The sequence below is a fragment of the Protopterus annectens genome, chromosome 5.part1, assembly GCF_019279795.1.
Source record: "Protopterus annectens isolate FY-2018-M chromosome 5.part1, PAN1.0, whole genome shotgun sequence".
Taxonomy (NCBI): Eukaryota; Metazoa; Chordata; order Ceratodontiformes; family Protopteridae; genus Protopterus; species Protopterus annectens.
Window position 1 is genome coordinate 67,314,084 of NC_056736.1, and position 24,135 is coordinate 67,338,218.

Sequence of the window (24,135 nt, forward strand, 5' to 3'; positions counted from 1 at the left end):
GATTGAGACTCCTTGATTGCTGGGCCAGGGCACAGTCGTCACAAGACCTGCTAATTAAAACTGCCTCTGTCACTTTCAGACTGGGACAGGAAGAACCTGTAACAAAATTTCATTATTTAAGTTAGGCCAATGAGTCTGACTCCTTATGTGTAGACATGCTTGAGGGGACCTCTAGATTTAATTTGAGGTGAGTGGGAAGGTGAGTGTGAGTCTCACAAGGAGTCAGTTGTGGCATACATCCTAAACCTCAGAACAAGGCTCAGGTAACTCATGGGCTTGGCCCAGGAGAACCTGGCAGAAGCCCATCAACAGAAAAAGGTGTGGTATGACAGGAATACTCGAGCTAGAGAATATGCTGTGGGGCAGCAAATAATGGTTCTCATTCCTGTCACACACAACAAGCTGCAAGCAGCTTGGGAGGGACCCTACAAGGTGGTAAAAAAGGTAAGTGATGTTAATTACATGGTGGAAGTGCTAGGCAGATGACAGGGGCACAAATTGTACCATGTTAACATGATGAAACCTTACCATGATAGGGAGGCCCTTGTGCTGAGCATTTGCAGTGGATTGCAGGAGGAGTCTGAGGGAGATCTGGGGACTGATCTCCTCAGTGAGGCTCAGGCTGAAACCTCAGTGGAAGGGGTAGCAATATCCCAGCAGCTATCTCCTACCCAGGTTCAAGAAATCTGAGCAGTGTTGCAGGAATTTGGGGACATGTTCACTGGGAAACCAGGAAGCACCCACCTGGTGCAGCACCAGGTGGGTACAGAACCCCAAAGGCCCATTAGGCAGGCCCCTTATAGGGTGCCTGAGAGAGTCAGACAGACTCTGAGGTAGGAGGTACAGGAAATGTTGGAACTATGGGTGATTCAAGAGTCCATCAGTCCCTGGGCCTCACCAGTGGTGTTGGTGCCAAAGAAGGATGCCAGCACCAGGTTCTGTGAGGAGTACAGGAAATTAAATAGTCACACAGAGTCAGATGCTTACCCCATGCCTAGGACAGATGAGGCCCTAGAGCAGCTGAGTGGGGATAAGTATCTTACAACCATTGATCTTACCAAGGGTTACAGGCAGGTGCCCTTGACTCCCAGTGCTAGAGAGAAATCAGCCTTTGTGACCCCTTTTGGCTTGTATGAGTTCACAAAGATGTCCTTTGGGATGAAGAATGCCACAGCAACTTTCCAGAGGCTGGTGGATAATATCCTAGCAGGAGCAGGAGGGTTTGCCCTTGCTTACCTAGATGATATTGCCATCTACAGTCTTTCCTGGCCAGAGCACCTTCAGCATGTCAGGGAGGTGCTGGGCAGACTACTGAGGGCAGGGTTGTCCATTAAGCCAAGCAAATGTCAGGTGGTTATGGCAGAGGTCTTCTACCTAGGACATAGAGTGGGGAGTGGTAAGATAAGACCAGAACCTGCCAAAGTGGAAGCTATTCAGGCATGGCCTGCACCTGTTACCAAAAAGCAGATGAGGGCATTCTTAGGGACAGCAGGGTACTACAGAAAGTTCATCCCTAGTTATAGTACCATAGCTGCTCCCCTCATAGGTCTGACAAGGAAGAACAGGCCAGATAAGGTAGTGTGGACCCCAGCATGTGAGCAGGCATTTCAGAAGCTTAAAGAAGCTTTGAGAGGACCCCCTGTGTTAGCCAGTCCAGATTACAGCAAATAATGTGTTGTGCAGGTGGATGCTTCGAACCATGGGGTGGGGGACTGTACTTAGCCAGATTTCTTCAGAGAGGGAAGAGCACCCAATGGTTTATCAAAGTCATAGGCTCCAATCCAGGGAGGAATGCTATGCAGCTGTAGAAAAGGAATGTCTAGCTATAGTGTGTGCATTGCGAAAGCTTCAGCCTTATCTGTATGGAAGAAAATTCACTGAAATGACAGATCACAACCCTCTAATATGGTTAAACAGAGCCAGTCAGCAAAATGCCAAGTTGCTAAGCTGGAGCCTGGGGTTGCAAGCATATGATATGCCAGTGCAGCACCGCAGTGGGAGTAGCAATGCCAATGCAGATGAGCTCTCAAGACAGGAAATGGGGTGAGGTACACCCAGATAGACCTAACCCTCTCAATCAGCGTTTCTCAAGGGTCACTTGAAAAACTATCTTGAGTTCTCCAAGGGGGGGGGGTGAAGATTGGGTAAAGATGGGCAAAGGCTGCTAGCCTAGTGCAATAGAATTTGATCACACCCCATGGTAATGTAATGAAAGCACATAGCGTGACATAATGTAAAGTAAATCATATACACTTACTAATATGTCAACAATGATTAAAGTTATAACCTGATATTTTTTTAAATGAAAAGTTTGCAATAGTAAGTAGTGCTCAGCTATGTTTAGTTTGTGTAAGCATTGCTTAAATGTAAATGCTAAGCAGCAGTCAGCACAGCTAAATGGATTTGCTCACTGTTAAGCAATGCCCAGCAATTACCCCTTTAATCACTGTTCAATCCAGCTTAGCAGGTTTGCACACTGCTTAGCTGAGCTCAGCATTTTCAAAATGGTCCAATGACAGCAAAGGGCAGGAATATGGCCTTATTTAAACCATGCAGATGGGAATACAGCCATAACTTGTTTAGTTTGATCTCTGCAGGAACATGTCTGGCATTGGAGAGGGAGCACACTTTTGGGCACAGTGCTGGAGCATCCTGGAGTTCAGGGTCATGGCTGGACTGCTCATAGAACACCATGATGACAGACTGCTGCAGGGCCAGTACCAGGGCTCTCAGTACAAAGTGGAGGCCTGGGACCATCTGGAATGTGACCTCACCAGTGCCACTGGAATCCACCGAACTGGTAAGCAGGTACAGCATCATTATGCTGACCTAAAGCATAGGAAGAGGGAGCTCTTGGCCCAGTGGATCCAAAATGCTTGGGACTGGCATGCTCCAGCAATTTACAAGTATCCCATATAGAGATGTACCAAATCCTAGCCTGAGTATGTGATAAACAGATATGCATACTGTTTGTTTTTCACCCCTACAGCTACAGAAGTGAGGGCTATGAACATCGAGGCCCATGCTGACAAAGTGACAAGGATGTGCTGACAGGCTGGTGAGTACAGATCTATCTTGCAGTATATAGTGCCATAAAGTAGAAGAAGTACATTGTTTACTGCCAGTAGCTATATTGTTATTGTGTCTAATGAATAAAACATGGTTGTCACACTAGTACTTATCCACAGGATGTCCATTAACAAAAGTGTCATTTCACTGTAATAATATACAACAAACTGCTGTGTTTACTCTGGTGTGTTGCTGTAGAAATAGAATGTGTACAGGTTCTTAGCAAATATGGCACTGACAACATGAAATAACTAAGGCTGTTCTGGGAAACAGCTAGTATGCATTGCAGTCTTGCGTTAACCTTTGCTTTCAAGGTTGTATTTTATCAAAGGAGTAATACACATTACAATAACTATCACCCTGGGAATCACATCAGTCACCCTGTTAGACAGGTGTCCAGGGAAGTAAATAGTGTGGGAAGAAATACCCAGGGAATTGTTATGACTAGGCTTGTATAAGCCCTAGGGCCGATAGCCTAGTACCAACCTATGATACATAATTCTATAATTTCTATAAATAAATGTAAAATACAGGCTTGTGTTTTTAAATGAAAGAAAACACTGTAAAATATAAACTTCAAGATTGTTGCAACATTGCCATCTGCTCTAAGGAAAATCAAGCCAAGCATTTCAAATGTTCTTTGAAGTTACAATTATCTAAAAAATGGTGCCGAAGCATCTGGCTGAACACATTCTTTCTATTGTCTTAACTTAAGGAATAATTGTTAGAGTATACATGTGAGATGTCTTTTATTGTTGCAGTTTCCTGAGCAGATGTTAGCTTTTTAAATAATGCAGTTTGTTTGCCTGGGAACTCCAGACTAAGTGTTAAGATGATGTAATGTGAATACTGGGAAAACCTAAGTGTCAAAATGATGTAATTTGGGTGGCCCTTAGCAGACTTGTTTGTTAGTGTTTTAAAAACTATTGTGCGGTGAGAAACTGCAAGCATTTGTCTTGGACCATCAACCCCAGTACTGCTTATGCTCTTTATGTATGTGAGTAAAATTATAGCACTGTGTTTTCTCTTAAGACTAGCTAAAGATTAGAAAGTTAGATTAAGTGTTTTTCTTTGACATCAGACCTGTCCTACTATATTATTTTAAGTTTGTGTGTGACCTCTGAACTCTTAGATATCTCTGTGGTGTAGTAGTATTGTCTTGTGTTTTTGGTTATGTATGATTAAATATTTTAAAAACCTTTACTTGTGGCTGGTTTGTGTAGAGACAAGTTAGGCTCTAGAGTACATTGCATATTTATAGAGGTTATTGTAATAGGCCACTCTAATAAGCCTTAGACTCAATAGTCACATTACCAATTGGATAATAATATTTAGGAAGCATCCTGAGATATTATCAGGACCAACTGATGCAGTGTTTTTTAGCTCTGGAGAGTTCAGTGAGGGCTTGGTCTTTGGTGATAGTTGGGGGAGAAAGTAGAGGGTATTTCAAGGGGGGAATTGGGGTGATATGGGGGTGAAACTGGAGCTAAATTTATTGGCCAGAAATTTGCTATATCCCCAGGTTTTCTTACAGAAAGTTCCATTTACTATTAGTTCAGCACACTGTTGGGTGTTCTTATTAAGGTTGAGTACATAACTGAAAAATGCCTTCTGGTTATACTTAGCCTGGGAGGCTATTTTTGTCTCAAAGTTGGCTTTGGTGGACTTACTTAGTCCATTGAGTTGCTTGTTGAGACTGATGATGGAGTTTTTTGTTTTTTTGGCATAGTCCTGATTTTTTGACAGAATTTTCTTTCTCATGTTGTCCAACCTATTGACACTGGAGGTCCACCAAGCGGATGGTTTTGGAATTTTTTCTAAGTTTATTTCAGTTTGATACTGTTGTTTCAATGCACTTATTTACATACTTGTACAGTATTTCTGTAAATAGTTCCACATAGGCCACCTTGTTCTCTGAGTTTGGAATGATTTATATATGCATTCGCTTAATAGGAACTAGTTAGCCTTGAAAGTTCTTAAAGGTTCTGGGGTTTGCCAGGAGTTCAGCTTTTATATTTATTTCAAGGTTTACCACTTTGTGATCTGATCTGACCAGTGAGGACATTATATGGGGGGGGGGGGGGTTGCAACATTCTCTCATATTTGTGAGTACCAAATCCAGGATATTAGCACCCTTAGTAGGTGTACAGATTAGCTGTTCCATGGTATGTACGTTGACAAACTCCAGGAAACTTTCAGCTTGCATGTTAGTGGTTCTGTATGTATCCCAGTTTATGGTGAGATAGTTGAAATCACCTATGAATATGGTGTTAGGCTGAAATGTAAATGACTACAGTATATTCATTCATGTGGTATAGTCATCCTGGGTCATAAATGGGGACCTGTAGTTAGCAAGGATGTGGTATTGGTCTTTACCTAACATTAGTTATTGGACATGGAATAGCTCAAGCATGTCATATTGTTTGACCAGTCTTGAGGTGTGCTTACTTTTTATGTAGATTGATACACCTCCACCTCTTGTCCCTTCTTGTGCAGTAGCTAGTCTAAATGTGTAGAAGACATTATAGACTTGTACTGCTGGGGTGCCTTCCATGGCTTTAAACAGATGTCAACTCTCTCCAGGGTGAACAGTGCTTCCTGGGAGTGGAGCTTCTTATTGAGAATCCTAGCACTGAGCAGCAGCAACTTTGGTTTATCTTGTGTAGAACTGACTATGTTGGAAGGTTTATCAAACTGGCATTGCCTAAAAAGGCACTATAGGGGTGGATAATGCTTTTGCCAATATCCAAAATCCTACTCGGGACAGGTGCAGAACATCCCTGGCAAACAGAGTGATCTGTTGATCATGTCTTCGCAAGCTGACAAATATTGCACTCCCTTTAAATGATGCCAGTAACTAAGCCAATCGTTAAAGTAAATCATTTTCTGTTTATACTGTGGTATCATCCTTGGAGAAGGTAGAATGTTGCTCAATGCTAGGCTCATACCTGCCTGAGACACATAATCTGAAAGCTCTGTTATGTCTTGCTTCATATAGTCCCTTGCAAATTATTCAGTTTAAGGTGGCTGTCATGTCATTGTCCCCCTTTCTTTTCCTAGCCACTTGAAGGGATTCATGTCTATTGGTGCGAAAAGTCAAAAATGATGTGCTTGGTGAGTTTTGTCATGGTTATGTCAAGTGGTCAGTGGGGGTATGACACTCAGATTTGGTGTTTGGATAGGCCAGTCAGTGTGGGCTGTCTGTCCCATTAACTGGTTGGGATCTGTTCATCATACTGAAGCCTCACACAATTATTTATTGCTGCCTTCAAGGTAGAGTTTTCAAATGTTTTGCTCAGAAATTGATGTTGGTGTTTTCATTCATATTGCAGCTGTTATATTTTGTTATTCAAAGCACCTTGGTTAATACAGCTATGAAGTGTGCATTGGGTTTTGTGGGAGTGGGAGATGAGTGGGGAAAGGGGACAAAATCAGTTGTACAAAACAAGACATCAAATGGCAGAATTAAACTGAATTTAATATTCTTCAGCTACACAATATAGGGCTTCTCATGCCAATATTAAACTGAATGGAATGTACTATTTATTTAGGTATTCACTCCTGGGCAGAGGTAGTATCTAAGTTTCTATTTTCCTACTGCATTGATATTAAATCATATACTTTTTTTTTTTACTTTGCCTAGTTTCACGCCTGACTCTATCCTTTCTTTATTTTTCACATAAGTCACATGCTGAAAGAATGTCACCACTGCTCCACAAGCCAACATTCAGCACTGACATGTGATAGCTATATTTGGACTTCCATCAGTGAAATGATAATTGGAGGTTTTCTCCCTGGGCATCCACTGAAAAGGGTCAATCTTATTGCTCGATGGACTATTTTGGTAACAAATTAAATAAATAATAAACAAACAAAGCAATGAATCAAGGAATAAGGAAATAAGTAAAAGAACCTGTCATATGCTCTAAAGCTAACACAGTACAGTGAATGATTTACTCCTTCAGTACCATTTACTATGCCTTGCCCTTCAAAGAGACATCTAAGTCTTGGATTTTACCAAACATTTGCTCAGTTTCACTATTTTTTTGGTTTGTGAATGATATTCATGGGTACTGATACACAATTGCTACCATGTTGAAGCTGCATTTTCTCCTTAACACTATTCAGTTCTCGATCCTAATCATTTGTCTACTTGTGGCTGTAATTTGGGGGTATAGTCACTGAGTCTTTTGTGAAATTCAGTTTTCCAGTTTGTAGTGAAAGTGTTGACTCCACTTGGGACAGCTCTGCATGCCTTCCACGTCTGCCTGTTTTCGGTAGCATGTGATCACACACACAATGTTCAGTGTTGTCATAGTATTTGATTATGATCTGTTGGTATAAATATAAATAACCATTGCTGTATCCCTTTTCCCTTTACTTCCTTTTCAAACAGGGAAGACTGCTAGCCAGTACCTTTCCATCCTCTAGTATTAATTCACTTTCCTTACAGAAATGTTCCTTGTTAGTAGTTATAAGTTCTACACTATAAATGAGAATGTAGTATACTTGTTTGCAAGTAAGTTCTTTTTCTTAACATGGATAGGATAAACGTTTCTACAGGTATGCATAAACTTTATCTTCTGGCAGTTCATAGGTGTAGTATCATTGCAGTCTTTGCTATTTCTGTATGGTTACATAACAAATACTTCTTTATTCCAGATACTTGATTACCCCAGTAGCAAATGACTTCTGTTATCATTGTAAATTGAAGAGGTGTCTCAAAATGCCTTTAGTGGTAACCCTTAAAGGAGAACTGAACCCAAACACTGTAATAAACATGTTTTGCAGCAAGTCTTGAACTTTTCCGCATGGCTAATGCCTCTGCATCAGAGTCAATGGTTACTGTTATTTTTTAATTTGTTATACCCCAAAATGATCTGAAGGAGGCTGCCATGGCCAGCATTACTTTGTTTTACAGACATTGGCTTTGCCTTCCTGGTGTCATGTTAGAGGGACAGAAAAAATCCTTAAGATGAGGGGATCATCGTTCCTCAGTTGACAACATTGCTGTGACTGCTTACTTTGTACTGCCAGCATCAATCTGCATTTTTAATTACTTTGCTTGCATTGATTTTCATTAGTGCCTTTCTCTGTTGCAGCATTTTAAGGAATATTTGAATGACAGGCTTGAAAAATGTAGCTAAGTTAATTGTTCTAACAGCTGTAGTTCAGTGTGATTAATAGATGTTACTTGGGTTGAAATGGTTTGTCTTGCATTCACAGTTTTAAATATTGTAGCCAGAATTAAAAATGTTCATGTTAATCTTTCCCCAACTCCATGCAGGAATTACAGTGTAGAAAAATGTAAATCATAAGTAAGAAATTAGATTAACATATTTGCTTTCTTTCTTTGTAGGTGTGAGTGTGTGCATGTGTGTGCCTTCTGTGGAAGGTTGGGCCGGGCTGGCAACTCGACACTGTAAAACTCCACTGCCAATCATGAGCGGACGGTGATCCGCTGTGGCGAACCCTAACCGGGAAAAGCCGAAAGAAGAAGAAGAAGAAGAAGAAGCTTTCTTTCTTTGTGGCACTGAGTTTTATTACAGAAAAACACATTTGCATCTGAAAACTAAGCTTGAAAGCCCTGACTTTGTCCAGACTCCAGGCTACGCTATTTATTTGAGGTGTGATGCTGGCAATCTGTAACTGATAAGGCACATTTAAATGTCATTGTTTTCTTAATGGCTCTGTTGTTGGGAAAAGTGACCTAACTTAATTACTGTACCACTCTTAGTAGCTGTTGTGATGTAACAGATGAGACAGATGCAGGAAAGAAAGGCAAACATAATTATTTATGTTTTTTTTCCTTGTATGTGAAGTGTTTAGTCTTGTATTACAGCGAAGGAAAAACATTTTTTGGAATGAAAAACTTGACTTTTGGGTGGCATCCTCCTTTAAATGAATGCAGTTGTACCTTTTTGTAATCCTCATATGTTAAACAGATCATTTAATCTTCTCTTACAAATGAATCAGGCATTAGTTCAGTTATTTACCGTGAGTACTTCCCACAAACCTATACACAGCAGACTTATCAGCAAAGAAATAATTTGTTTTTCTTAGCACTTCTAAACTTGGTTCTTTATGCCTCTGGGGTTTCATTCATGCACGACGTAGTTTATTTTGCACTGTCATAGTCTTTGCATTTCTAGTTGTCATTTTTCTGATACTATCTATTGTCTTGCCTATGAACAAGAGACTCTGTAGCCCAGTCTATTGCTGTTTGTTAGTTTGGTGCAGAATGCACACATGTACTCATACACACACACACACACACACACACACACACACACACACACACACACACACACACACACACACACACACACATTCAAATGCCACCATAAAACTAAGAAAGTTTTTAGCTTCAAGATGAAGTGAGAAATCATGTACTACTGTCCTTAACACAATGGGCCGAGTAATCTATCTGATTATCCATGTATTCCTGACTAGATTAAATTTAACCTCCTGTCCTTCTTTAGGCAAGACTGTTCCTATTAGGCAAAAAAAAAAAAAAAAAAAAATGAAAAATGGCAAATGGCCTGAGATTTTAGGAGAAAAAAATATTTCCTAAGCATAAAATAATTGTTATGTATCTGATACACTTTAATATGATATGATACATCAGAAACTAATCACATTCTGTAAGAGTGAGCTTTTATTTTGGAAATACACTGAAGACCAATCATTTGCACAGGTTGTATATATGATTTGCCCTGCAAAATTGCAAATTTTTATAGAAATGTTCCACTTTAGGCATCCGAAAAGGGAAAAGTCCAAGGCTGACTGAAAAGTTATTTTGCTTGTTGGGTCTCTGATTTAAGTCTGACCTCTTCCTCTCTCATTCATTATAGTCACTTTCAGCTATCAGTAGTTTATGTAAGTCTTCACTGTTTTTCTCCAGCTTGACTTTAGTCATCTTTTCATCTTCTGCTTCTTAAGTTCTAGTCACCCTAACTACTCCCCCTCAAACTTCAGCTGACTGATCTGCATCATTTTAATGTCCATCTGTAATATTAAATTATTTGATGGTGTCTCCTACCTTGATTCACCTTTTATAGCTACTACCTGGCTGCCACTAGAGTTGTCCAGCTCTATCTCTATCTCCAGTACAGCTGCTGGCTAATTGTTCTTTCCTGTTCCTGTTGGCCAGCACTACCTTGTCAGCTATGTAGTGGACAAAACCAATAAAACCAAGACAGTTCCATGAAACTATGTAAAAGCAAAAGAACTCATGTCCAGACAGGGCAACAGAGCCAGTTCTTTGAGTTACAACAAACCAGTGCGTCAAACGAATAATTCCACAGCAAACACCAAAATAAAGGTGATTCCACAGCAGTGTTCAGCAACACAAAATTTAATTTCACAGCAGTATTCAGCAGCAAACAGACAGGTTAAGCGCTTTCACCCGGATCCACTAGGCTTCATCAGGACAATTCCCATCACAGCACACATTGCTTAAATACAGTCACCAATAAAAATAAATTAATTAACCCCAATTAAATATACACATAATTTAAAGGCAACAAACAATCCTATCTACAATGCTGTGTTTCCTAAATATAACTGATTTTTACATATAAAATCATGATGTAACATTAGAAATGTATAAAAAATATGAAAAAATACAAATCATTAATAGGCAGATAAAAACCTTTTGTGACAACAATTTAATAATCATATAAATAAAAATAAATAGTACTAAAATATTGTCATCTAAAATCAATATATCACTATCAATTAACTAACTAGTATGAATCTCCCTTATCACAGTTTAGCTGCTCTAAGCCTCAATACACTATTAATACTTATTTGATCATTTAAACCCGGGGTTCTTCCAGAGTCCAACTTGAGTTGCCAGAAAAGCTTTCTGTACTCAAGCTTGGCCTCCCAGCAACCACCCCGGGGGTCCACCACTACTTGTTCAAGTACAGAAAAATGTTGTTTCATGTCAATACATGTTCTGGAATGTTTGTATAGGGTGTTGGATTCTTTTGCCCTGGAAATAACGTACATGTGTTCATATACTCTTTTCCTTAAAACCCTTTCAGTTTTACCTATATAAAAACTGCAACAGGTTTCACACACTACTAAATAAACTACTCCTTTGGTGTTGCAATTAAATGGAGCCTTGAAATCCGCACAATATTTCCTGGATGTATATAAACCTCCATCTTGTTTGACATGTAACCACACTGTTTGCAATACCCACATCCATGAGTCCCCAATCTCCTTTCTTTATTGAAAGTCATTTTTTCTTCCTTTAATTCAAATAATTCCTTCAAGTTGGTGTCCCTTCTCCTAACAAAAATTGGTTTATTTGGGAGTTAATTTTTGGGGTCATCATTAACCCTCAATATAGCCCAGTGTTTCTTCGCAATGTCTTCAACCTGAATGGAAGTAGTAGAAAAATTGTGTATGAATGCACCTTTATGGCTTTTGTCCACCTTCTCAGCCTGCCCCTCGGTCATTCTACCCAATCCCAATAGTAGATAATAGAGAGTGTCACGATCCCTCTTAACAGCCTTGGCTAAAGTGTCCAAAGGGCACTGGCTCTCTCAAGAAACAGAGTAGTAAGAAATTCAACTTCCTCTAAGAACATCCTCCTATCCATGGTCATTCTAGAGGCCCTGATATAGTGTCCTTTGACAATCCCCTTCTTTTGATAAAATGGGTGTCTGCTGTCAAAGTGGAGGTATGAATTAGAAAAGGTACTTTTTCTAAACAATTTAGAGTGAAAACACTGATTGCTGTAATCCTTATATACTGTAACGTCCAGATAATCAATCTTAATATTAGATAGGGAGTGGATGAATTTTAAAAATTCCAATGTATTATTGATGTAAACAAGGAACTCATGAAGGGATTCTTCCGATCCCAGTCAAAAAAGACAGATGTCATCAAGGTAACGGGTGTAGAAAGAAATATAATTGTTCCATTCTGTGTCAAAAATGCATTTCTTCTCCCAATAAAAAAGGACACAGTTAGCATAAAGGGGGCACAGGCAGCTCCCATGGTCACCCCTTTATTTTGCTTATAGAATTCTCCATTAAAATGTACAAAATTATTGTTCAATACGGTGTCCATAAATTCCAAAATCATATTACCGTTAAGATGACCTATCTCCAAGAGCACCTCACTAAACTATTCCATACCCTTGTCATGTGGGATACTAGGAAATAGTTCCACTACGTCAATAGTGACCAGTAGAACATCATTATTAAACTTATCATTAGTAATGCTCTTCAAAAAATCCCACGAATCCTTGGTAATATGAGTCAGGGAAAATACAAATTCTTTCAGTTGATAATCAATAAAAATGGCCAGGGGTTCCGTGATAGAACCCCCTCCAGCAACAATAGGCCTGAATTTCAAATTCTCAATTCCCTTATGTGTTTTAGGTATCCCAGAAATAGTAGGGATCCTGGGATTCTCCACATGCAAGTAGTTAAAAAGTTTCTCATTAATAGTCCCCTGTAATAAATGATCAAAAAGAAAATACTTGATTTTGGAATAAGCAATATTGATCTAGTTTTTGGAAACAGCAGCATATTGTTTCTCATCATTCAAAATTTTGTACATACCCATCTCATAGTCCATAGAATACATCAAAACTACCCCACCCCCTTGTCTGGTTTCATTACTCTACAATTATTAATTTTGAAATGGTTCAAAAAATCCCACTCATAGCATGGTCCTTTTTCAAATTTAAATTTCTTGTCATATTCAACCATTTCCTCAAATATTCTTAGTGTAGGATTGAGTGGGGGGTTAAACACACTATTTCTACAGAGTTCAGTCTTATTGTATTCCTGCCCCTTAAATAGTAATTTTAAATTTAGTTGCCTAATAAACAAAGTTAAATCTGCCAATGTTTTAACTAAAACTCCAGGCCAGGACAGAACAAATTGGAAACCTTTAGTGAACAAATCAAAGTGCCCACCAGTTATCTCAATGTCCATAAAGTTAAAAATATTAAAGTTCCCACAGGTACATATCCTACCCTCATAGGTCATGGTAATAGCATTGTTAACCTGGGGTAATTCTACCACCTGCATGTATTGAGATGGCTCATCTTCAAGTGTGCCATAGGGGGGATCCTCAAAATAACCTGAACCAGAAACTTCAGAAGGTGTATTGGTTTATTTGGAACTGTAACGCAAACCTCTCCCTCTGAATCTGCCCCCCATCCCCCGGGGGTAGTAGGAAAAAATGTATCCTGGATGCCCTTGTTTCTGGGCTAACCTTTCTCTTCTCCTCTGGGGGGGGGTAGATCTAAAGGGTGTTGTTGTTCTCATTAATATTCACCTCCATATTCTCCACGTACTCACTATTAGCCAACACAGAATCATGTTTCCTTTTTCAGAGTTTTGCATTTTTTATTCCTTTTTATTTTGTGTCAGTCAATAATGTATTTCTAGACCATAAGCTTATGCTGCATGTCCACTTCTGGTGAATATTTAACAAATTTTATTTATAAACCTGACTTCTGGCGTATATGTTATGGCTCAAACCACTGCCTAATCTCCAATCAGCATGAGAAACAATGCTTTACACTATTTTTAAGTTATCACCATATGTTATTCTACAATAATTGGTAGTAATAAACTTGCTCATCTTCAACTTTGTAGTAATTTCAGAATAAAACATGTTCTGCCCAAACATAGGAATGAAGAAAACTGCCAGGGCTCAAGAGGCAGCTCAGTCACCTTTAGTCTTGAAAGATCAGAAGGCTATAGGTCTTAATCCCAAAGGAGGCGCTTGGATTTATTTTCCAGTACTAATACTGTACGGCAGCATAGGAGGACGTGACTCTCCTGAGGTAGCATCTGTCAGATCAGACATTAAATAAAGGTATTATCTAGCTGAATTGGTGGCAGTTCAGATGGATGTAAAAAAATTCTCATGGCACATCTTGAAAAAAGTGGTTGATTCCCCTAGTCAGTATAAATAACTCATCAGGTCTCCCCTGAAATAGGCTATGTGGAATTAACCTGTTCAACAACCTTTAAACATATGCTGTATGTAAGATATTTTTTGTAAATGCCTTAATTCCAGTCAGTGTTAAATAATAAATCCTCTGTATTTTGTATGTGTCAAGATAATAATCCATGGATTGCTGAAACCCTGCTCCTCCCTCATTCAGTGCAACAGAATACAAATTGGTGTTATTAAGAGATTATTCTAGAATAAACAAAGAGTTCTGTTACTTGTGCTACTGTTTAAATAAACAGCACAGCAGACTAACTTAGCCACAAATTCAAAGCATTTCTTGGAATATATTATACAATGGTTTACATACAAACTCAGTGCATGCCAAAGAGAAAAGCATAGTATTTACAAATTATATTTTTCACAGAAGTTAAGAGTCTGGGGGGGGGGGTCTGAAGGGATGAGAGAATAAAGGAGTTGTTTCTCAAGGATGATTATTTGCAATGACTGAAGCTGAGATAAAAAAGTATTAGTTACATTACAAACTTGTAAAGTGTAGATATCACAGGCGTAACAGAAACATGAGCTGTGATGGTGAAAGTATGGGAATATCATATCTGGCACTAGAAGTGTTGGGAAAGTCAGACACATACCTCTCAATGTCTAAACACAAGAAATCTGGGCAAAACCAAAATAATGGTGGGATAAGGGCTCAAAACTATGGACAAATTTTAAATATTGTTCTTATAAACTTTGAAATAATAATAGTTTTTGTACTAGTATGCATTTTCTGAAGGATATGAAGTCTGAAACTCAAATGTACGCCATTATTTAGTGACATCAATTCCTTAATGATTTGTGGGAAAACAGGAAATTTTATGAGGAACAGACAAAAATCTGGACATTCTATGAAAATCTAGGCAGTTGAGAGGTATGGACAGTGTAATATATAGGACTGCAGAAGACAGAATACTGGGTCAGTCAGGTAGAGTTTCAGGTATATACTGTCTGAGACCATCACGTTTTTAAAGAGTTCTTACTTTAACTGGTTATAACAAAGAAAGAAGTGGGCAAGGAAGTGTGTGGGAGGGGCAGTCATGAGGGGCCAAGCTACAACACTCACACAGTCTCAATAGACCATGTATAGCTCATATGCCTTTTTTCCCCAGCACCAATAAGAGGAGAAAGCTATTACATGATAGAATAAAATCCATAAAAGGGAAGTCACCCCTGATCATTATTAGTAAAAAAATACGAGCACTCATAAAATCAACTAAGGCCAATTTTGAGAGAAAAATTGCCATGGATTCAAAGGACAATCATAAGGCCTTTTTCAGCTATGTTAGGAACCTGGGTGGAAACTCCCAGATATGCTCAGAATTTGTCCAAAATGATACAAAAATCACTGAACCCACAGACATTGCCAACATACTGGCAGACAGGTTCAGTGCAAACTTCACCCCTCTCCCCTAAAGGAGAGATAACTATCCCAGCGAGTGTAGCCTCCCAGACATCTCAAATGCGCAGGTGAAAGCTGCTCTCTCTAAAGCTAAAAACACAGCATCAATGGGACCGGATGGTGTCCCCGGCTGTGTGCTACACGAGCTAAATGAGGAATTAAACCGCACATAAGGCAGCTGTTTAATCTCAGCCTTACCACAGGATCGTGCCCAAGGAGTGGCGTCACGGCAACTGTGGTCCCACTCCACAAAGGCGGTGCCTCTACGGACCCTGGTAATTACCGCCCCATAAGCTTAACAAGTCTAGTCTGCAAAGCTATGGAGAGGATCATAATGGAGCTCATAAACAAAGATATAGGGGACTTGCAGACATTGGACCCGACCCAGTTTGGCTTTGTCAAGGGAAGATCATGCCTTTTGAACTTGGTCGACTTCTTCAAAACAGTCACCAATGCCATTGATGAGGAAAGGCAGTCCATACAGCCTACCTTGACCTTGCAAGGCTTTGACACAATACCCCACTGGTATTGTAGAAAAACTTACCAGCTTAAATGTAAACCCATGTGTCACAAGATGGGTTGCAAACTGGCTTAAGGACAGAACCCACAGGGTTAGAGTTGCTGGCGCTATGTCAGACTCCAAGCCGGTCACAAGTGGTGTCCCACAGGTCGGTCCTTGGCCCCTATTGTTCGGCATCTACTTCTCAGAAGTACAGGCCAACATGGGAGGACTTTGGCTGACAAAGTTTGCAGGCGACTGCAAACTGGGCCATAGTGGAAAGTGCATCGGACACGGATATCCTTCAGAAGGGACTCACGGAAACAGATAGCTGGTGCCAGAGCCATGGCCTGAAGTTAAACGCCAAAAATGTATAGTCATACCCTTTGGGAAAAACAAGGTAACCCCAAGCTACCATATAGGTGGCAATCCACTAAGCACAGAAGAGGTTATCAGGGACCTGGGGACCCAGGTTGACAGTGGCCTTTCTTTTGACACTCACGTTGCTAAAGTGGTTAGAAAGACCTTCTACATTGCCCACCTGATCATGAAGGGATTCACATCCAGATCTAGTGAGGTCATTGTTCCCTGTACTCTTCACTTATCAGACCAATGATCGAGTACAATGCCCCATTTGGGATGTATCTCGCCCGACATCTGCAGCAATTGGAGAGACCCCAAAGTTTCTCACCAAAAGGATAAAGGGACTCCAAAATCTGTCATATGCTGCCAGATTGAAGAAACTCCAGCTCTATTCAGTCACATACCGTCTGCTCAGAGGTGACATGTGCCTGACATACAAGGCCATGTCCAACCCAGAATTAATGGACATGCTCCACCTCAAAAAATCCAAATCCACCAAAACCACTAGAGCAAGTGACTTAAACCTTAGCACGGATATAAATAGGACGTGCTGGAGGGATAGATTTATCACTCAGAGACTCCCTATGCTGTGGAATAGAGTCCCGGTCCATGTGAGGCAGAGCACCTCGCTGGCTCTGTTCAAGAGAAATCTTGACCAGTGGATGGGAGATCGTAGGCTTACCCCGGGAATCATCTCTGTGTCACTGCTGGACAGAGGCACAACAAACTAATGGGTACAGTATTTTTTCATATAAGGGGTGGCATAAGCCACAAAAATTCGGGCTAGGCTTATAAATGCCTTGGGGCAGATAGCCTAGTATAAACCTATGAACCTATGAACCTATGAACCAATCCACTTTATGTATTCTCTCACTATTCCAAGCTGGGCATACTGCAGACATGCATGCAACTATTTCAGGCGTATTTCAGTCATCGGCAATACTGCTCTTTTAGGCTGCCAATATTCCAAAACAGTCATTCCTGTAGTAAATGTCCAGGTTGTTCTTAAAAATATCTAAACTTTTGCTTGCTTTAATTTAATTTGGTAGTCTATTCCATGCATCAGCTAATCTCTCAGAGAACCAATTAGTAAATCCCATTTCATATATAATCTTCTACATAGGTTGTTTGATGATTCTCAATTACTTTTTTGCTTACCTCAAAGATTCCCAGAAATAGTTGTCTCTAAATGCCCTATATACCTGAATAAGGTCTCCTCTTAAATGTCTATATGAGACATTGTACAAGTTCAGATACCTTAGTCTTTCATAAAAAAAAAAAAAAAATCACATTCATGGAGGCAAGGAAATTGAAAGTTATCAGTGATGTAGTACCTGCAAAGAATGGCTGCTTCATCATGTTACATGTCTCACAGCAAGCTGAATTATAGGTTCATAGAAGGTTACTAGGCTAGTGGCCCTAGAGTCCTTACAAGCCTAGCCATGTTAATCCTTATTTGCCTCAATTGTCCTTGGTTAGTTGGTTGTAATTTGCAGAGTGAGTCTGATAAAAACTGACTAGCCCTGTCCATGAGGGGCATGGGTGCCACCCCCAGGGTGAAATTGTGGTCTCCCATCCATTTGTCCAGGTTACAATTGAATAGGGTTAGTAAGGATCTCTGCTTCACATGAACTGGAAGTTTATTCCAGAGTAGTGGCAATCACTGGAAGATATATCTGTGTCTCCAGCATGTTCTGTTAATGCCACAGGCTTGGTTAAGATCCCTAGAGTGAGTGACTCTTGTGCCATTTGACTTATGGATGTGCAGCTTATCCATCAGGGCAGGGTCAGAGACTGCTCTGTAGACCTGGAACAAGTCACCTTTCAGCAGCCTATATGATACAGAGTACTGTGACATGGCTTTCAGTCTATCCAAGTAAATTATGGTTTGGAGGCTGTCTGTGGTCTCTCCAGCTGCTGTAAGTATCTGGTAAGGTACATGCAGAAGGGAGCATTGTACTCTGTTCATGGTCTGATAAGGGTCAGATACAGTAGAGTTATAACATCCTTAGACCTGGATATGATGCCCTTACTTATGAGATGTGCAATGTAGAAGGCTTTCCTTACCACTGTGGAAACTTGGTGGTCGAAGCTTAGATTGCTATCTACCTGTGTTCCCAGATTTTGCATCATTGCGTTTGAACTTGGGTGGGGGGATGCTGTCAGTATTGCAATTAGCAGGGAATTCCACTTTTCCAAAAGGGATAATAATGCACTTTTTGCATTTAGTTTTATACCATGGCTTTGGCATCATTCATTTGTCTGTGTTAGCCCCTTCTATAATATGTTAACATTGTTGGGGGACTCAGTGATTGCACCCAATTTGCAATCATCAGTGAATTTGGTCAGCCAAAGGCCATCTACTTTAGCCTGGACTCTGAGAAATAGATTCCAAACAGCAAAGGGCCCAGCACAGATCCTTGTGGTATGCCACTGATGATGAGTCTACTGGTAGATGTAGCGTCACCAACTTTAACAGTATGTGTTCTGTTGGTGAGCCATTTGGCTACCCATCTAGTGATGTAAGGGTTAATCCCCAGCTGGGAGAGTTTCTCAATGATACCTGAGTAGGGAATTGTGTCAAAAACATTGTCTTGGTCAGGATAGGCAGTATGCACTGTCTTACCTTAATCCAGGGCTTTGTTTACTTTCTCGAAAAAGTCTACTAGTTTGATAAACATGATCTACTCTTAATGAAGCCAGACTGGGTTGGCTCTAGAGTGTTAAGGTCACCTATGTCCTTGTTGATAAGGTTCATGAGGATTCTTTCCATGGCCTTTAGATGAGGCTGGTAAGACTTATGGGTCTATAGTTTCCATGGTCAGTAAATGGCTACCCTTTGTGCAAGGGGGATTACTGTTGCTGTTCTCCACTCTGCTGGAACAAAGCCAGTTCTCAGGCTATGGTTAAAGAGAATGACAAGTGTGTCTGCTAGGTTCTGTTTTAGATTGCTTAATAAGCAGCCTGGGATGTTATCTGGTCCCACTGAGGCCGTTTTGTTGGGCTTGGAAAGCGCAGATAATACCTGATCTCTAGAGATACTAGGCAGAGGACTGGTATGCTTTGGGGTATGGCTGGTGGGGATGGGGGGTTGATATTTGTACCAAATCTGTCACCTAGCAAGTTATCAATATCCTCCGGTATAGTATGAGTAGTACCATCGACTACCAGTTCAGCATACAGATGTGCATTCCCTTTTAGATTTTGGATGTAGTTAAAGAATGCCTTATGATTATCCTTATTATCCTTAACTAAGGATGTGTATTTTTACTTCATAATTAGCTTTAGACGACTTTACAAGACTTCTGATTTGCTTGTTCAAGCTGTAGAGGGAATTCTTCCTCTGCTGAGTAAGTTCCGTCTTGTTCTTAGACATCCGTTTTTTTCCTTTTACTAAATGGTCCACAAAGTGATTTGTTCTTTCAGGAGGATCTGGTTTTAATCCAGTCAGGTACAGTCAACTCTATACAGTTGCTTAAGTGTTTATACAGGGCATATGTACACCTCTGCTTAGGAGTCATTGTTATCTGTGATTGCGGGTGCTATAAAACTTTTTATACCATCACTTGGTGGGCTGTAGTTTGCTCTGAAAAAAAAGCTTTTTAGTTTTTATGCTTCTGTAGTGCTGACAGGTGCAGTAGTTACTTTGAAGAAGACTGATTTATGGCCCGACCTTACCAGGGAGGGCATCACACAGGTGGGGCTGTGCAATGACCCCCCCCCATGTTGGTGAGTACTATGTCTAGGACATTTGAGCCCCTTGTGGGGGATGCAGACTACCTGTTCCAGAGCATTTGTACTTGACCTCTCTGTGGCCTTGAACCATGCCTCAGTGATTGCACAGATGTCAGCATCTTCTAAGGTGAGAAGTACTTCCAGGGAGTGCAGTTTTATGTTTAGACTCCCAGCATTACACAGCAGAAACTTGTTTCAAGTGGATTTTGTAAGATTAGAAATGTTGTTGTTTTGACATTGCCTAAACAAGGCACTATGGGGGAGGAAAGCACTTTGCCAGTATTTAAATGCCTAGAGGAGACAGGTGCAGACTATCTCTGGTAAAGCAGAGTTGCCTGTCAGACATGTCTTCCCAGACTGACAGATACTGGTTCCCACTGGAATGATACCACAAACTATGTCAATTGCTGAAGTCCATCATTTTTTGTTTATATTGTGGCACCATCCTGGTTAAAGGTAGAATGCTGCTTAGGGCTAGGGTCATACCTGCCTGGAATTCATAATCTGAGAGTTCAGTCATATGCCTCTTCATATAGTCCAGAGAGGTAAGTCTCAAGTGATTCATCCCAACATGGACAATGAGAGAGTCATAACAGTCCTTGTTGTTGAGTGACATGAGTGCATGTGTGATTTGATGGATCCTAGCACCTGATAGGCAGTTGACTGCGACCTTCTCCTTGTCCAGCCTGGTGAAGGGGACATCTTTGTGTCTCACTATGGAGTTGCCTATGACAAAGACATTAGGTTTTGAGGTGTTTTGCCTTAGTGGCTTATTTGCTGAGACACTGGTGTATATGTTAGTATGTGTAGTGGTTTCTATTTCCATAGCAGCATGTGCAGGTGGCTTATGTTTGGGAGGTCTTTAATCTTTTGGTAGGCGTCTAGTGACTACCTCCGCATATGTGGGTTTATGAGTCATGACCTCATTTTGTGTAAGAGGTGAAGTGTGTGTGCTGACAGCCTGTTTGATGTCTTGTTTGTTGTTATGTGAACAAATTGATTCCAATTTCATAGTGTAATTACATCTCTCACATAGGGTATTTGTTTATTTTAGGAGTAAGTGGCTGTCAGTATACATGAGGAAATTACTACATTGCCACAGGATACCCATGCCAATCAAGCTGGCCAGGGAAATGATGGGAAACTGCCCATCTATTATAGCAGGTCTTCACTAAATGTACAATTAGGGAAGCGAGTGGGCTAGTTTGATCAGCTGTGTGCTAGGACTAACAAAGGTGCTTGTTCTATTGAAGGCTATGGATAAGTGTGGCAACACTGCTCAGTGCACCTGTAGTGCAGTAGTGAAGCTTGGGAGGATTCCAATGACAGATGTCTAGGGAAAAATTGAGTTTCAAGGTATTTGCATCAATACAGGGCACCACTAACCCCCACTGCACAGTGTGCTGCAATGAGCAAATGCAAGGCTTAAATACTGTTGAAATTAAAACACTTTTAAGCTAATCTACTAACAGGAAAGCACACAATGAAACTTTCTCCAGGAATCCCCAGCTCAGACAAGGCTGAATCCACACTCTTCTGCCACAAGGCTGCAGGGGAACCTTTCTTAATGTAAGATGTGTTCAAATGTATCAATAACAGGCTAGATTCAGCAGGTCTGAATCTAGTTTATGCCATCTAGGTATCAGAGCAGTGCAAATCAAGTGCAGAGAAGTGCAAAAAAAATACTTGGAGCCCGTTTGTGTGTTTCCCAGCTCAGACAGATGAGATAAACACCTACTGTCACTAGATGAATAATCCCAGTCCTCCTAATCTAAAAACATAGTAAAGGACTGTCCAGAGTGAAATTCTATCACAAACTAACTTAAAGATATAGACACAGCAGTGTACTTTAAACAGCTTATAAAAGTGTGATTATTCAATAAAAGTACTTTGCTTTGAATAAATGAGCCAATAGCCACTCAATTATACAGAATTTATCAAGACACTACAAAACAAAATAAGATGATTAATAAGACCTCCAGCTGATAAAACTGCATTCATAAATCTCAAGTGTTCCCCCAACCTAAGTAGACCAGGCTACCACCCAGTGACTAGATGGAAAAATCCATTGAAATTTTTTGATGTAAAAACAATTGTTAGCTATAGTGTAAAAATACGCTACTTTTTCCAACAGCTAGTTAGATAATGAAGTCAGATCAAGTAGAACAGACAATGGGAGGCAAAATGCACTTTTTCAATATAAGCACAAGGAAAGGCAAATAAATAATTCAGGATATCAACAATAGTGTAGAAATGGTGGAGCTTATTAATCTCAATTTACAGTAGGGGTGGGCAGCTTAAAATCACCAGGTTTAAAAATCAGATCAACAAAGGGGAGAGTAGGTGGGAAACATAGCAGGGAATCACCAACAGTGCCTTAGTTTATGCAGGCTTCAAATCTTTTCAGGCAATGACAAAGGGCTAGAATTTCACTGAGTATGTAAGTATCACTCAAGAGACATTTTTTTTAAACTTTTTTAACCAATGGAAAAAAATATGTGAAATGTGCAGCCTATATTAGTGTCTATCTCTCACGCAGAACAAAAATACCAGGCCAAGAAGATTTCTTAAAGCAGAAAACTGTTAGCTGAGATATATAAGTATCCTGTTTTTTTTTTTCAATTATTTATACTGATTATTGTTTCTAGCAATTTATAGATAGCACTTTATTGCCTGATGCACAGTTTTTGAGTGTATTTTTATTGCTATTATGTAATCTGCACAGGTAACTGATTTGTTTGCAGTTAAAAAGCATTCTGTAGAGTCTCATTGCTCCTTTATCTGTTTAAAAACTTTCATTTTGTGGCTTTCTGTAGTGCTTCCTGTCTGTAGGATAATAGCTTTAGTATGTCCTAGTCAGAATTGCTGGCTCTGGGCTTGTTTTTTTATACAGTGATTGTTCAAAGCACATGAACAGACCATATTGAATTAGCTGAGGCCTTTCTTTACCTGGGCTAGATTGTGTTAATTGGCTGCTGGCTAGTGGGGACTGGTTCTTTTGTGTTCTTGTAAAAAAAAAAAAAAAAAAAAAAAAGTTGTCTTAAGGTTGTATCATCTGGTATTTAAGCCCTAACTTTGAGAGGGTTTCTGTCTATACACACTGAGCAGAGTGGAGGAGAGGTGTTGACTACAACTGTTAGCTGAGATATATAAGTATCCTGTTTTTTTCGATTATTTATACTGATTATTGTTTCTAGCAATTTATATATAGCACTTTTTATTGCCTGCTGCACAGTTTTGAGTGTATTTTATTGCTATTAACTAATCTGCATGGGTAACTGATTTGTTTTCAGTTAAAAAAGCATTCTGTAGAGTCTCATTGCTCCTTTATCTATTTGAAACCTTTCATTTCGTGGCTTTCTGTAGTGCTTCCTGTCTGTAGGAGAATAGCATTTGTCCCCACCCTACCTCCCTGTTGGTGTCTTGCTGTTATACTTGGTGGCTTTGCAGTTGCCTGCCCCTACCGTAAATCTGATCTGGGACAGTCTAGTGTCATTAGCTCATTCTACGTAATACAGAGAACATTTGATAAGGCTTTCTGTTTCTCCTTTTTCCCTTTCAAAAAAAAAATTGCCAGAATCTCATTGGTTCTGACTGTACTTCTCAAACATTTTGGAAATATAGAGTATATTTTAGACATTTATTATAACTGCAATTGCCTTAATATTACTACACCTCAAGTGCTCTAGGTTGCATTGCATCTGAAGTGTTTGTGTGTTTTAGCTGCTTTTCTGTATATATAGACTTCTCTGTATATGTAGACTAGCTACTTATTCTGCTGTGTTACTGCCTCTTAAATAGTTTTTCAGTTGTGCACTTGCCTTGCTTTATTTAAAAAGTTTGAAATTGCTAATTTTGTAGAGTTTTAATTGCATTTACTGTTTAGGACTACACACTCAAGTATGTTAGCCTTTTCTGTGTTTATTTACTGTATTATTGCATTGTTTAGCCTGTTTCAACAACAAAAAAATACTATCTTGTTTGCTCGTTTCCCACGTTTTCTAGCCAGTCCATATCCCAGGCTTTGCTTGTCTCAGGACTTTATTTTCTGTGCTCAGAGATATCCAGACCTTGCTGT